Source organism: Protopterus annectens, chromosome 1.part1, assembly GCF_019279795.1.
Source record: "Protopterus annectens isolate FY-2018-M chromosome 1.part1, PAN1.0, whole genome shotgun sequence".
Lineage (NCBI taxonomy): Eukaryota > Metazoa > Chordata > Ceratodontiformes > Protopteridae > Protopterus > Protopterus annectens.
Window position 1 is genome coordinate 706,971,118 of NC_056726.1, and position 14,661 is coordinate 706,985,778.

Below are 14,661 nucleotides of genomic sequence, written 5' to 3' on the forward strand. Positions count from 1 at the left end.
TACACAGGTGATATAAAATATGCACAACACAGAATCATATGAAGTTCATAGGATCATAGGAGGATACTAGGCTATTGGCCCTGAGGCCCTTACAAACCTAACCAATAATTTAGCCCATGTTCCAACAAGTTAGCACCCTATGCCACTGTCCAGCAGGGACACAGGTGGAATCACCGGGGTGTATTTTCTGTTCCCCGTCCAGTTATCCTGGTTGTGTTTATAAATATTCAATGAGGTACTCTGCTTGACATGGAGAGGGAGCCTATTCCACAAAAGGGGGAGTCTCTGGGACACAAATATGTCCTACCAATAAGTCCTACTGATGTCACAGACCAGGTTGAGGATGAGTGTGCAGGTTACTCAAGTGGAGCTTGACTTGCAGATATGCAGCAGTCCCATTAGGGCGGGGTTTGAGACTGCTTTGTATGCAAGACAGAGGTCACCTTTGAGGAGTCTGTAGGAGACTGAGCAGAGGGACAGGGCCTTTAGCCTATCTGTGTAGGGCTGATGTCTGAGACCATGGATTCTCCTGGTGAGGAACCACTGTGCTCTCTCCAGCTGTTGCATGTGCTTTGTGAGGTGCATACCATAAGGGGCATTGTACTCAATAATGGGTCTTATAAGGGAAGAATACAAGGATGTTATGACCACCTTGTCCCTGGAAGATATACCCTTACTAATGAGGTGGTCAAAAGTCAGTTTGCTATCAACCTCAGTGCCCAAGTCCCTCATGACTGATTGCGTGCTTAGGACTTTATTATCAATGTGATAATCTGTGGAAATACATCACTCTCCCCAAAGGGGATGATGATGCATTGTTTGGCATTCAGTTTTAGGCCATGTTTCTGGCACCAGTCATTTGTTTGGGTGAGACCCTCTTGGAGGATGTCCACATCACTAGGGGAATTAATGACAACACCCAGCTTGCAGTCATCTGCAAACTTGGTCAGCCATATCCCACTAGTTTTGGCCTGCACCTCAGAAAAGTATATCCCAAACAGCAGAGGCCCCAGTTCTGATCCTTGGGGTACACCACTTGTTACAGGCCTACTGCTTGAGGTGGCTTCCCTTATTTTGGCAAGGTGGATTCTATCAGTGAGCCAGGTTGCTACCCATCTGGTAACATATGGATTGATGCCTAGTTGAGAGAGTTTATCTATTATACTTGAGTGGGGAATAGTATCGTAGGCTTTGACCAGGTCAAGGTAGGTTGTATGCACTGTCTTCCCCTCGTCCATGGCCTTGATGACTGTCTCAAAGAAGTCAACCAAATTTATTAGGCATGACATCCCCTTGATGAAACCAAACTGTGTGGAACTGAGTGCCTGGAGGTTGCCACTGTCCTTGTTAATGAGGTCCATGATAATTCACTCCATGGCCTTGCAGATCAGGCTAGTTAGGCTGATGAGTCTATAATCCTGGATTGATGGACACTCCACCTTTGTGCAAAGGGATGACAGTGGCTGTCCTCCACTCAGCTGGGATGAAGCCGGTACTCAGGATTTGGTTGAATAGGGTGCCTAATGGTGCTGCAAGTTCCTGCCTGAATTCATGTTGGATACAGCCTGGGATGTTATCGGGTCCCATGGAGGCTGTATTTTTTGCCTTTGAAAGGGCAATGATGACTTGCTCCCTAGAGATAAGGGTAGGTACTGGGGATGTCCTGCTTTACTGATGGGGACAGAGGGGTGAAGTTTTCACTGATCCTGATTGCTAGCAGGTTGGCTATATCTACAGCATTTGTGTATGTGGTGTCCTTGACCACCAGTCCTGAGCAGATCTGGCTGTTTCCCTTGAGGCTGTGGACATATGTGAAGAAGGCCTTATGATTGTCTTTGGTAGATGTGGCCAGTTTGGACTTGAAGTTTGCTTTGGATGATTTCACTAGTGCTTTTATTTGCTTTCTCAGGCTAAGGAGAGATTGCTTCCAATTAGGCACCTGCTCCTTCTTGCCCCAGGACAGCAATTTTTTCCTTTTACTATAGACTTTATTTATTGCAGATGTCCACCAGACAGGTTTGCTCTTCCTTGAGGAGGAGGATTTCATCCTGTCGGGTATTCCTGAGTCCATGCAGCTATATAAATTTGCATATAGTACTTTGGTGTAGGTTTGGTGACATGTTCCAGTTCTTGTGGAGGGGAGGGGGCTGTGATGCTGTTTATACCTTCCCTCAGGAGGTTGTAATCAGCTTTGGAGAAGTTTTTTTGCTTGACTCTAGCTGGGGGTAGGGGGAGATGGTGGCTTCAAAAGTGACTGCTTTGCGGTCAGACCTTAACAGGGATGATGACACTGTAGGGATGCTTTAGTGGCTACTCATGTTAGTTAATACCAAGTTCAAGATATTTTCACCATTTGTGGGAGTGTCGAACAACTGGTTCAAGGCATTTGCATTGACAAAATCAAGGAATCTCTGGGCATTTGTGTTTTGGCATTTGTGTTTTGCCAGTTTATGGTTGGATAGTTAAAGTCACCCAGGATCAGGGTAAAGGGTTGAATCTTGTTAGATTCGAAAAGGTCTAGGTAGGTGGAGTGGGCATCTTGAGCCATAGCTGGAGGCCTATATCTAGCTATGATTTGAATAGAGGTCTTGTCAATTGTTAGCTGCACCTGGAGTGTTTCCTGTGTCTCATACTGTTTGACCAGCCTGGAGGTGAGTATGTCTTTAATATATATTGCAAACCCACCTCCTTTTGCTTTGCTGCCCACAGTTTGGGGTCTGAATGTATGATAGAATGAGTAACCTGTTATGGCTGGGGTGCTCTCTGCAGCTTTGAATCAGGTTTCTGTGACTCCACAAATGTCAGCATCTTCCAGGGTTAAGAATACTTGCAATGAGTACAGTTTCATGTTTAGACTCCTAGCATTTAGCAGCATGACCTTTAATTTATGTTTTCATGAAATTTCATGTTGGCAGTTTTGACCTCATGGCATTGCCTAAAAAAGGCACTATGGGTGAGGCAAGACCCTTTGCCAGGAGCCTGTATCCCAAGGGAGACAGATGCAGGCCATCTCTGGCAAAACATTGTGGTTTGTCAATCATGACATCCCAGGCTGTCAGGTACTGTATCCCCTTGGTATGACACCAGAAACTAAGTCAATTGTTAAAGTCAATCATTTTCTGTTTGTATTGAAGCATCATTCTGGGTGATGGTAGAATGCTGCTTAAGGCTAGGAACACACCTGCCTGAGACACATATTCAGCAAGCTCAATCATGTCTCTCTTCATATAGACCAGGGAGGTATGTCTCAAGTCATTCACGCCAACATGGACTATGACAGAGCCATAACAGTACCTGTTGAGAAACCTGAGTGAATGGGTGATATGGTGGATTCTGGCTGTAATAACCAACCAACTTTGACTTTCTACTTATCCAGCCTGGTGAGGGGCACATCTGTGTGTCTCACAATGAAGATATGCAGTGTGATTACCAGATAATGTAGCAACCACATGTATAATGAACATTATAACATTACAATATGTCCTAGGCAACATTGTAGCTTTTATTTGTATTGCTTGTTTAAAAGATGTCTGTATAGTTAATGGAGATGTGAATTTGTTTGATCACAGTGTTAAAATCTGTGTTGTCATGGTCATGTAATGCAACTGATGTGCTTGCTGTTATAGTAAAGTTTGTGTACATATTCTCTTAATTATCTGAGTTCTTTACTGAGTTTAAACTCATATTGTTTTGAGGCAGTACAAGTAAACATGTTACTATTCATACATCCACTTGGACCTCTTATACCTTGATGCAGTGGTACAATAATGAAGCGTTCATCTATAGTTTGCGTATTACCCATGAGTCCTTGACTTGGAATATACATAGTTTAGTAACGTAATTGTTCCCTAATGTGTACATTTCTGGGACTAATTGGGTTATGGTCTGTAATTATGATTGTATTAGTATTACAGGGTATTATACTTGTAGTGCCTTTGTAACAATGCACATGACCAAATGTGTGTCATGCAATTCATTTTATGTAGGTACAACTGAACTCATTTTAAGGAAACATATTTATAAGCATATACATGACACTGAAAAAAGAATATTAATAATGCTTTAAGTAAGCATGTACAGATCCGTGGTAACTTCCACTTTTTCCAGTAGAGTATAAGTGGCTTTAGTAAAGTTAACTTAGCAGTATTTCATTGTTTTTGTAGTGAATGAATTTTACTGTGCTAGCACTCCAAAGGCCTTAAAGGCTATAGGTGCTAGGCTAAAGCAGCAAAAGACAGAACAGCTAGATTCTTGGAAGAAATACTATGAAAAACTTTACACAATTGATCTCGCTATTAAACCCATAGAATTAAGACTAAGGGAGTTCCTAAAGAATGTACATCTACCTAAATGCCATTAAGATTCTTCTAAAATACTAGTGAAAGAAATATTGGTAGAAGAACTCAAGAGGGTAAAAGAAAAACAAACAAACAAAATACTACACCCTGATGGCATCCCATTTGAAATATAGAAATTAGGGGAGGGGCAGATATGTTAGCACAGGTCTGGATAAAGATGATGAGCAAAGTCTTACTAAGACAGCAAGTCCCAAAGTCATGGATGAAGGGGGTAGTTGTGGTGATGCATAAAAAGGATGTAGCTCAAGTAATCTGGGATCAAATCATCTGATAAGAGTTTTGAATAATGACTATAAAACTTATAATGATTGCAGCAGCAAAACTATGAAGTGTATGCCAAAGGTAGTGGATACAGACCAATGTGGGCTCAGAGAGAATATCTGATAACATTAAAAGACATTAATGATAATCTGGGAAGCAAGGAAGAGAGATGGGAGGGTTGAGGTCATATTCCAAAATACAGAGAATACATCTCATAGAATAAAATGTTCAATCCTATTCACAGTTATGGAAAAACAATAGGATTCCCAAGTGAATTTAGTGCATTAACAGGAAAGATTTATCAAAGCATGACATCTCAGGTGAAAGTCTCTGCATTCTTTTCATGCCAAATGAAATTAACAAGCGGAATAGGACAGGGACTTCCAGCTTCCCCTTGCTTTTTGCACTCAACTTGGAACCAATAGCAGCTTTAAGGCTGCCAACAGGTAACTGGAGAGCTCAAAGTAGCATTATTTACAGATAATATAATATGGATGCTTACAAATTGAAGGAAGACATAAAGAAAATGTCTGAAATGATAAAAAGATTCGTTAGGTTATCAGCGTAAAAAGTAAATAATGGAAAAAACAAAGCAAGAATGGATCAAACTAGTGGACAGAGCAGAAATGAACCTCCAGTCATGGAAAGACTTAGGCCTAGAATGAGACCAGAGAGTGCAAGTCCTACAGTAACATATTGTCTTGCATTTAATTTACCTGGGGAAATCATTCTGGACCCATACAGACACTTAAATGACTTATAAAATTAAAAAAAAAGTGACGAGAGACTTTCTCTTGATGGAGAAAAAGCCAAGAATGAGCTAGGAAAGTATAAGAATGCCAAGAGAGAAAGGGAGTCTGGGAGTGACAAAAATGCACCATATGGAAGCCACACAACTCAGATTTTAATTAATGTTAAGATAAAGGACTTACAGCCAAATGGAAAGAGACGATCTGGGAAAATATATAGGATTAAGAGGCAAGGATGTATTAGAATTTTTTTGAGAAGTGAGGTCACAGAAAATAGTGAAACCTTTAAAAGGTTCATAGGTAAGTACTAGTCAACCAGTCTGCAAATCAAGTCTAGTCAAAAAAAATATTAAAACGTTTTCTCCAGCATTAAGGAAGCCAAGACAAGATAGCACCAGGGGTTGGGGAGATTTGAGGTTGCTCATTCAATTATGTAGACTGACCTTGAAGGTGACAAAGGTGCTACTCTGCTTAGCATGTAGTGAATGTTTGTTACAGAGGTTAGGAATATGTTAGGATATCAATCAACCATACCAACAGGTTTTATTTATCTGCCAATGAAGGTTTAGCACTTTTAACTAGGTACTTGAGGTACCATTTGTTCTGTGAAGGAATAAGAGGTCAAAATGTTCAGAGAGTTTAGCATCTCACGGCAGAAAGGACTAGAAACAGAGCTCCATGGAGGAATCTTTAAGTGACAGGGTACAGGCAAAGATGAGGAGGGGCTACCAGTCTTTCCTGATAACTAATATTTTTGAGGTCATCATTTTGGTTACGAATCACTGGGGTCTCTCAAGTTGAATGATATGTTTAAACAAATACATGACAAAAGGTACAGCGTTTTCAATACTGAGTTTGATGAGACACAAGTTAAGTAGAATTAAGACTTTTTTGGATTCAGTGGAGACGGTTTTAGAAATAGGAGGAGTCAGTTAAAAGCCAGACTACTGTGGAGACGTGATCATACCTCCCAAATTCTTAGCATAAAAAATCTGGTTAAAGTCTAAAATACTTGTGGGGGGGGGGGAGCAAAGTCACAAAAATAGGGACACATTTTAAATATTGCTCTTATAAACTTAGAAAGCTGCTAGAATAACAGGATTTGTATTAGCATATTTTTTCTGAAGGATATAATGTCTGAAACCCAAATGTATGTCATAATTAGTGTCATGAATTCTTGGTGATGTGCCAGAAAACCATAAATTTTATGAGGAATAGACCAAAAATATAATGCAAAAATCTGTGAAAATCTGAACAGTTGAGTGGTATAGTGATGGCCTAATGGTAAATAATTATCAACAAGACTGCCTAAATCCCTTAAGATCGTATCTAATTGGAAGGATGTGTTACCAATATATTATGTATAGTATGGCAAAATGTTTTATTTACCAAAATGAACTGTGCTAAAGATTTTGATAGGAAATCAGTCAAATATTTCTAAGTATGAGTTTGAAAAACTAGAGGCAGTTATTCTTAAAGATGTGTGGGAAGGTGCGTAATAATTTGTGTGGAACAATGGCAGCATGGAGGTAAATGGGGATGAAATGAAGATATCAGACATTTAGTAGGGGAAAAGAATATCAGACTGGAGTGAGGCAAGAAAGAAGTTTGAGTTACCCTGCAGTGTAAAGCTGCCTCTTTAAGCAATAAAAAGGAGTTTAAACAGACAAATTGGTTAAAACAACAAGAGTAATTGGCTGAGTCCGATAATATGGCTAACAAAAATGATACAAGGTTATAGAATACAAAAAGGGCCAGTGTGTAGCATATATAAGAAACTGCAGGAAAAAAGAAAGGAAGTAGCAACAAGGATGAGGAATGAATGGGCTAACATGGCAGGAAAGGATTAGTAGAAATCCACTGGAAACAAATATGGCACATGGCAATGGTGGTCCCGCTACACAAGGGTGGGGCCACAACTGACCCTGGGAACTACCAACCAATAAGCCTGACCAGTCTGATCTGTAAGGCTATGAAGCAAATCATTATGGAACTCATAAATGGAGAGATTGGGAACCTCCAGTCGCTGGACCCCACACAGTTCGGCTTCGTCAAGGGCAGATCATGCCTCCTGAACCTGGTGGATTTCTTTGAGACAGTTACTCAGGCTATAGATAAGGGAAAGGAGGTACACACGGCTTACCTTGACCTTGCTAAAGCATTTGACACCATTCCCCATTCAGGTATTATTGATAAGCTCACCAGCCTGGGCATAAACCCTTACGTCACAAGATGGATCGCAAACTGGCTCTCAGACTGATCCCATAAAGTAAGAGTAGCGGGATCTATGTCCAAATCCAGACCAGTAATGAGCGGTGTGCCTCAGGGCTCTGTCCTGGGGCCCCTCCTGTTTGGCATATACTTCTCAGAAGTACAGACAAGCACAGAAGGGCTGTGGTTGACTAAGTTTGCGGATGACTGCAATCTGGGTGCTATAATAGGTCTCCGGCCGACATGGAGATCCTCCAGAAGGGCCTAAATGAGACTGATGCATGGTGTCAAAGCCATGGTCTCAAGCTAAATGCAAAAAAATGCATAGTAATCCCCTTTGGAAAAAACAGAGTACCCGCAAACTACAACATAGGAGGTAATCCCCTGAAATCTGAAGAAGAAATAAGGGATCTAGGGACCCAAGTAGATAGTCAGCTTTCCTTTGATAACCATGTTGCCAAAGTGGTTAGAAAATCCTTCTATGTGACCCATCTGATCACAAAAGGGTTCGCATCAAGATCTAAGGATGTAATGGTGCCCCTCTACTCTTCCCTCATCAGACCCATTATTGAGTACAATGCAACAATTGGAATGTACCTGGCTAGACATCTCCAGCAGCTGGTGAGACCTCAGAGGTACCTAACCAAGAGGATTACTGGCCTCAAACAGTTGCCCTATGCAGCACGATTGAAAAAGCTAAAACTGTTCTCTGTTGCATACCGCCTTCTCAGAGGTGATCTCTGTCTAACGTACAGAGCCATGTCCAACCCAGAATTGTTGAACATGCTCCATCTTAGCAAAACCAAATATACTCCAGCTACAGGCTCAAGGGATATAAACCTCAACACAACAATGAATAGAACATGCTGGAGGGATAGATTCCCTTCGCAGAGACTTCCCTTACTATGGAACAGGGTCCCGATCTACATAAGACAGAGCCCCTTACTATCAATCTTCAAGAGGAACATTGATGAGTGGATGAGTAACAGAAAGTTCACACCAGGGGCCACACCAACAGCACTACTAGATAGGGGCCAAGGGTACTAGCTGCTAGTACAAGGGTCTAGGGAACTACTAAAGGGGAGGTGAATACCGCACAATGTGGCTGGGCTAATATATGCCTACAGGGCAGATAGCCCAGTACCAACCTATGAACCTATGAACCTTTATTTAATGCCAGCAAAATTGATAAGACCTAGGAGGTTTGGCACATTTGCATGAAAGTGCTTACACATGTACTTTTACACCCCAGCATGAATAAAAAAAGGATACTTTTAGCTCAGGTTGAGTGTTGGAGGTATCACTCAGGATGGAAAGGGAACTGACAGCACATGTTTTGGAACCACCCAGGTTTAAACCAGTTTAGAAGTGACCTGGGTGAATTTTTTGAAGGTGCTAGCCAATGGCGCAACAGCATTAGTGGGAGTGAAAGTGGAGAAGGAGGGGGAGTACACCTCTATAACCCAGTTAATCTGAGGCATACAGTTCATAGCCAAAAAAAGTTGGGGGAAAGAGTCCAACAGTGGAAAAATGCAAAATCTTGCTAAAAGCATAAGAGAAGAGGAAGAAAGGGAAATGAAATGATCAAAACAAAGATTTGTAAGTAGGTGGTCACCCTGGATTCAGAATTTGAATAGACAAAAAAGAGCAAGGGAACAACAGTACAAAGAGAAAAACTAAAAGGAAGTAAATGATGAGGCATAGAATGACAATAATGATATACTGCTGTTGGGGTGGAAAATATTCAAAACCTGTAGACAGTTGAATGTCAGCAATCTTTTAGATATTTTGATCTATCCATATTTAACATATTAAACAGAGTATAAAGGATAAGTCCAGATAAAATCACTTTAGCTAGCAGATCTTAGAGACTATTTGTCTCTCTCTCTCTCTCTCTCTCTCTCTCTCTCTGATACCCTCCCTATGGCAAGAATAAAGCTACCTTGTTGAAGTCTCCAGTAGTTTATTCCATTAAGTAGGTAGATTGACAAATAGCCAATTAAACACAAGAACATAAGGGATGGAAAAGCAGAAGCTTTAGACTGTAAGAGGCGGTCTTTTCCTTGTAAAAAACATAAGTATGGGCATGATTAGTTACTTACAAGGAAGCTATATATAATATTAAGGACAATGACTTATCAGTAAAGATAATCTTATTTGGATATATGGTAAAATATTTTAAAGATCATTTGTTTAACTTCTTATTTTATTTTATTTTTCTGTGTGTAGAACCACTACTGATGTATTGTTACATAAGTGTATGTGAGTTTGATGGGAAAAGACGGAGATGCAATTAGATTAGTAAGATGAAATTGTGCAAACTCCAGATCTGGGATGAATTCATTGTTCAAGTTTGTTCATGGCTTAAATAAGAAGATTTGGGGTCATCATCTAAAATCTCTTACATAGTGCATCATTCATGCTGACTGCACAGTACATAAATTTCTTGGCACTTTTATGAAAATAAAATTTGTGAACTCTAATATATATAGATATGTGCATAGCTATTGAAACAATGTTGTAGTGTAGTGTAGTGATAATACCCCAGCAGTGCCAGGTTTCAGTACTTACCACTATTTTAAACCCACCAATGAAAATGACTGTGTTGCTGGACAGGGAGTGCCCAAATTCCAAAGAATCCAAATCACATCTAGACTCATTAGGGAGCATTATGATCTTGAGCTCCTCCATATCTTACTTACTGTAAAAAAAAACCTGTACCACATCATAACCAAGTACTATACTCCTTTTGTGTCACTTACAACCTACGAGGTGTAGCTAAAGAAACTGGTGTCCCTTCCCATTGAACCGAACTCTGCTCTCCTGGAGGATTTAAGCTATCCTTCCATTAGCTGTGAAACCTGTACTACCACATGGACAATGCTTTCTAAATTTCATAAATGCTAGCTCCTTAAACCAACTAGTTCCTGTCCCAACAACGGGATCAAAAATAGTGGATCTATTTCTCACCAATATAACTCAATTATGCTCTATACCTATGGTTGCCTCAGTATTATTCAGTATATGTCTGTGGTACAACAGGTAGCACACTTGCCTTTGGTACAAAAGGCTGAGGGCTCTGTTCTCACACCAGGTAGATTGGTTGCAGATATTGCAGAGCAGCATAAGGTGGGAGAGGTTCTTTACTGAGTGTGGTGTCCTATGGATGTGATGTTAAATGGCAGTCACATGTGCTTGAGTTGATGGTAGCTCAAATGGATGCAAAGGACACCTATTGAAAAGAGTAGGGAAACTTCCCTACTGCCCTGGCCAAATTTCCCCTAGTAGTTTAAATACTGACTTGGATCTCCTCTGAAAAGAGGCTTCTAACTTAGGGGGACTAAGCCAGTCAACACAAGGATAAATAAAATATGAGGGTAAAACCTAATTGACTGTTATAAACCTTTATGTCTTTAAACCCTATTCTAAGGAAAATGTATTACAGCTAGATGATGACCCAATGAAATGTAAGCACCTACCTCCCCTCAATGACCATGTCTCACACATTGTTACACGTTGCAGACATTTTCTATATTTACATAAATGCATGTATTGAAGAATTGGTTCTCATGAGACACAAATGCAATGCCAAGCTCACAAATAAAGACATTTGGTGAAACCCTAGTATAAACAAACTGCATAATAAGAGGAGGAAACTTAATGACCTTTAGAACAAATGTAACACCCCAGCATCTAAAAAATGAATTCAAAAAGATTAACAAAGAACTCAGAAGCAAAACCAAATCCTTCAAAGGCAAGTATAAACTGAAAATTTCTAACTATGTTAAGGACAATCACAAAACATTTTTCAAATATGTAAAAAATCCTTAGATGCAATAACCAGCAATGCACTGAGTTAATATATAACAGCAATATGCACATCCCCAGATGAGATAGCCAACATATTATTGGATACATTAAAAGTTTACACCATTATCTCCCCCTAAGTTCCCACATATAATAGCATGCCCACCACCCCAATTACTTCTGATTAAGTTCTAAGGGCTCTTTCTAAGGCCAAAATGCCATCTTCTATTGGTCCAGACAATGTGCCAGGCTGCCTTCTTGTCTCCATGAAGTACAGCCTTATAGACTTGCCATTCAACCTATTAATTCTCAGCATCTTCACTAAATTCATGCCAGAGGTGTGGAGAACTGCTGTAGTCATCCCACTCCATAAGGGAGAATCTACCGCAGACCCTGGCAACTACAGACCTCTAAGCCTAACGAGCCTTATCTATAACTCATTACAGCCAAGTAACATCTCCAAGCATTTCTACAGTTGCATTCTACTGACACCGCTAGGCATTAAATATTACTTGTTCATATTTAAATTTCCCATGTACAAAACAGGAAAAAGGGTTGATAGCAATGCCAGTCCTGACATTAATTCCTCAACTTGATTTGTGGATCTCAGTGTAATCTTCTCTGCTGGAGCAACAAATTAAAATTGTATTAGTATATCTGGCTTCACATATCTTAGTATCTTTAAAATGTAATGGGTAATAGAACCAGAATTGAAATTATTTTGATATTTCATTCTATGGCTATCGGCAAGTTGCCACACCCACACACACACACACACACACACACACACACACACACACACACACACACACACACACAAAGATACTGTTATTAAAAAAAAGTAGTAGCAATTTGTTCCACATGCCAAATAAAATCAGAAAGTGGAGAAAGGACTCTGCTACTGTTATTTATTTATTTTTTTACATCCAGGCAAAAATCTAGGGAGACTAATTTTTATGCTACTTTGTTTCTTGGGAAAAAGCTTCTTCCCATTACTGATGCATATCTTAACTAGATCCAAAATGTGCTGCATACGTGAGATGGCTGGATGTGTGCTCTGTAGTACTACTGACTATGTGGAAGTATTAAAAATTAAGAGCAAGTCCGGTACTCATGAAATCAGTCTCAGAAATTATTGTATTAGTCAGTTCAGCATCCTTTACAAGAGAGGAATATCAGATTGAATAAAGAAAGAATGGCCTTATTCACATCACTTCTACTCCTTGCTTGATGTTATTAAATTAATTAGCAGAATGAACACAATAGGCATTAAAAATCATAAAGAATGACTGTGGGCCTGATTTCAAGAGGCTTGCTCTCAGAATAAGTGGAGAAGGTGTTTGGAATACGTTTTTCCCATAGTAAGCCTGTTTACACATAGGCCTTACACCAAAGTAACTTACACTGACAACAAGTTTTTCAGTATTAGGGCAGACTTAACTGAAAGCAACTCTTTGGAATCTGGTCCTAAAAATTCTTATAAAACAAGATAAGAAATTTGATTTTTGAATTACAATGCAATCATATATAAAATTGTTATCTGCTAAAACTGTAATGGGTAATAGGTTCATAGGTTCATAGGAGATTACTAGGCTAATGGCTTAAGACCCCATACAAGCCTAGACAATTTACCCACTATATGGCCACTGGGGCAAGAGGATTTGTGCCAATGCTTTGAGTATCTTACAATTTGTCCCTGTCCAAAAGGGATGCGGGTGCTATCCTAGGTATGAATTTGCCCTTCCCTATCCATTGATCCAAACTGTTTTTGAAGAAAGCCAGGGAAGGGCTCTGCTTAATGTGAATAAGAAGCCTGTTCCAAAGATGGAGCAATCTCTAAGACACATATCTGTCTCTCCAGCATGTTTTGTTTGAGTCACTGACAAAGTTTAAATCCCTAGATCAGGTAACCCTTGTGCTGTTTGATTTATGGATGTGTAGCAGCTCCATCGGGGCTCAATTTGTAAGTGCCTTGTAGGTCAGGCATAGGTCACCCTGTGATAGTTGTTAAGAGACAGGGTAAACAGATATGGCCTTTAGTCTATCCACATAGGATATGTTGTTTACACCCTGTGTTTTCTTTGTGACTAACCTCTGAGGTCACTCCAGCTACTGTAAGAGTCCAGTGAAAGACATTCCAAATGGTGCACTGCACTCAGTTATTGGTCTGATGCAGGCTGAGTACAGCGGGACTCGAATTTCCTTGGATCTGCATGCCATACCGTTACTTGTATACAAAAGTAATGTATATAGCGCTTTGTGTAAATGCATACTGCTGTAGTCTCATAATGTAGTTAGGTAGGGGTTTGAATCCTGCACTTGCCATCTGTGTGTGTGTCTCCCTGGGGAGGAGCAGCCTTTTGTTGGGAGGGTGGCCTAATGGTTAAGATGCTTGCCTTGCAAGCACAAGGTGCAGGGTTTGCGTCTCACAAGGGATAATTGACTAGGCTTAAAATGGCTCTCAAGGGCAGTTAGCTTAGTACTAACCTATGAACTTATAAGTTGTGCCACATAGAAGGACTTCTCCCTACTGTGGGCACATGGCAATCAAACTTTAGGCTATTATCTATCTGTGTACCTAGATCTGTCAACTCTGAATCTGCTCCTAGGAGTATACTATTGATGTTGTAATAATTTTCAGGGGTATTTAACTTCCCAAAGAGTATGATAATATATTTTTTCACATTTAGTTTTAGGCCATGGTTCTGGCACCAATAATTTTTCTAATCTAAACCCTTCTGAAGGATCTCTACATTATTGGTGGATTCAGTGATTGCCACCAACTTGCAGTCATCATCAGACTTTGTCATCCCAAGGCCTTCCACATTAGGCTTGACTTCTGAGAACTATATTCCAAACAGGAGTGGTCCCAGCACTGAGCCCTGTGGTACACCACTAGTAACTGGCTTGCTGGATCTGTATAAGTTGTGCCACATAGAAGGACTTCTCCCTACTGTGGGCTGTGGTTAAATAGACATCCATGGGCCTGGTAAGTCCTGGTTTAAGCTATTTAAGAGGTAACCTGGCATATTGTCAGGTCCCATTGAAGCTATTTTTTCAACTTTACAGAGCTCAGTGACAACCTTTTCTTTAGTGGTAATTGGCAGTAGCGTGGTGGAGGTTATTTTTGGGGGGAGAACAGGGGATGAATGGGAGGAGAAATCTGAGATGAACTTGTTGGCCATTAGGATTGCTATATCTTCTGAATGAGTATAGGTGATGCCATCTACAACTAATTCCACACATTGTTGGGTATTGCCCTTAAGACTGCAGAC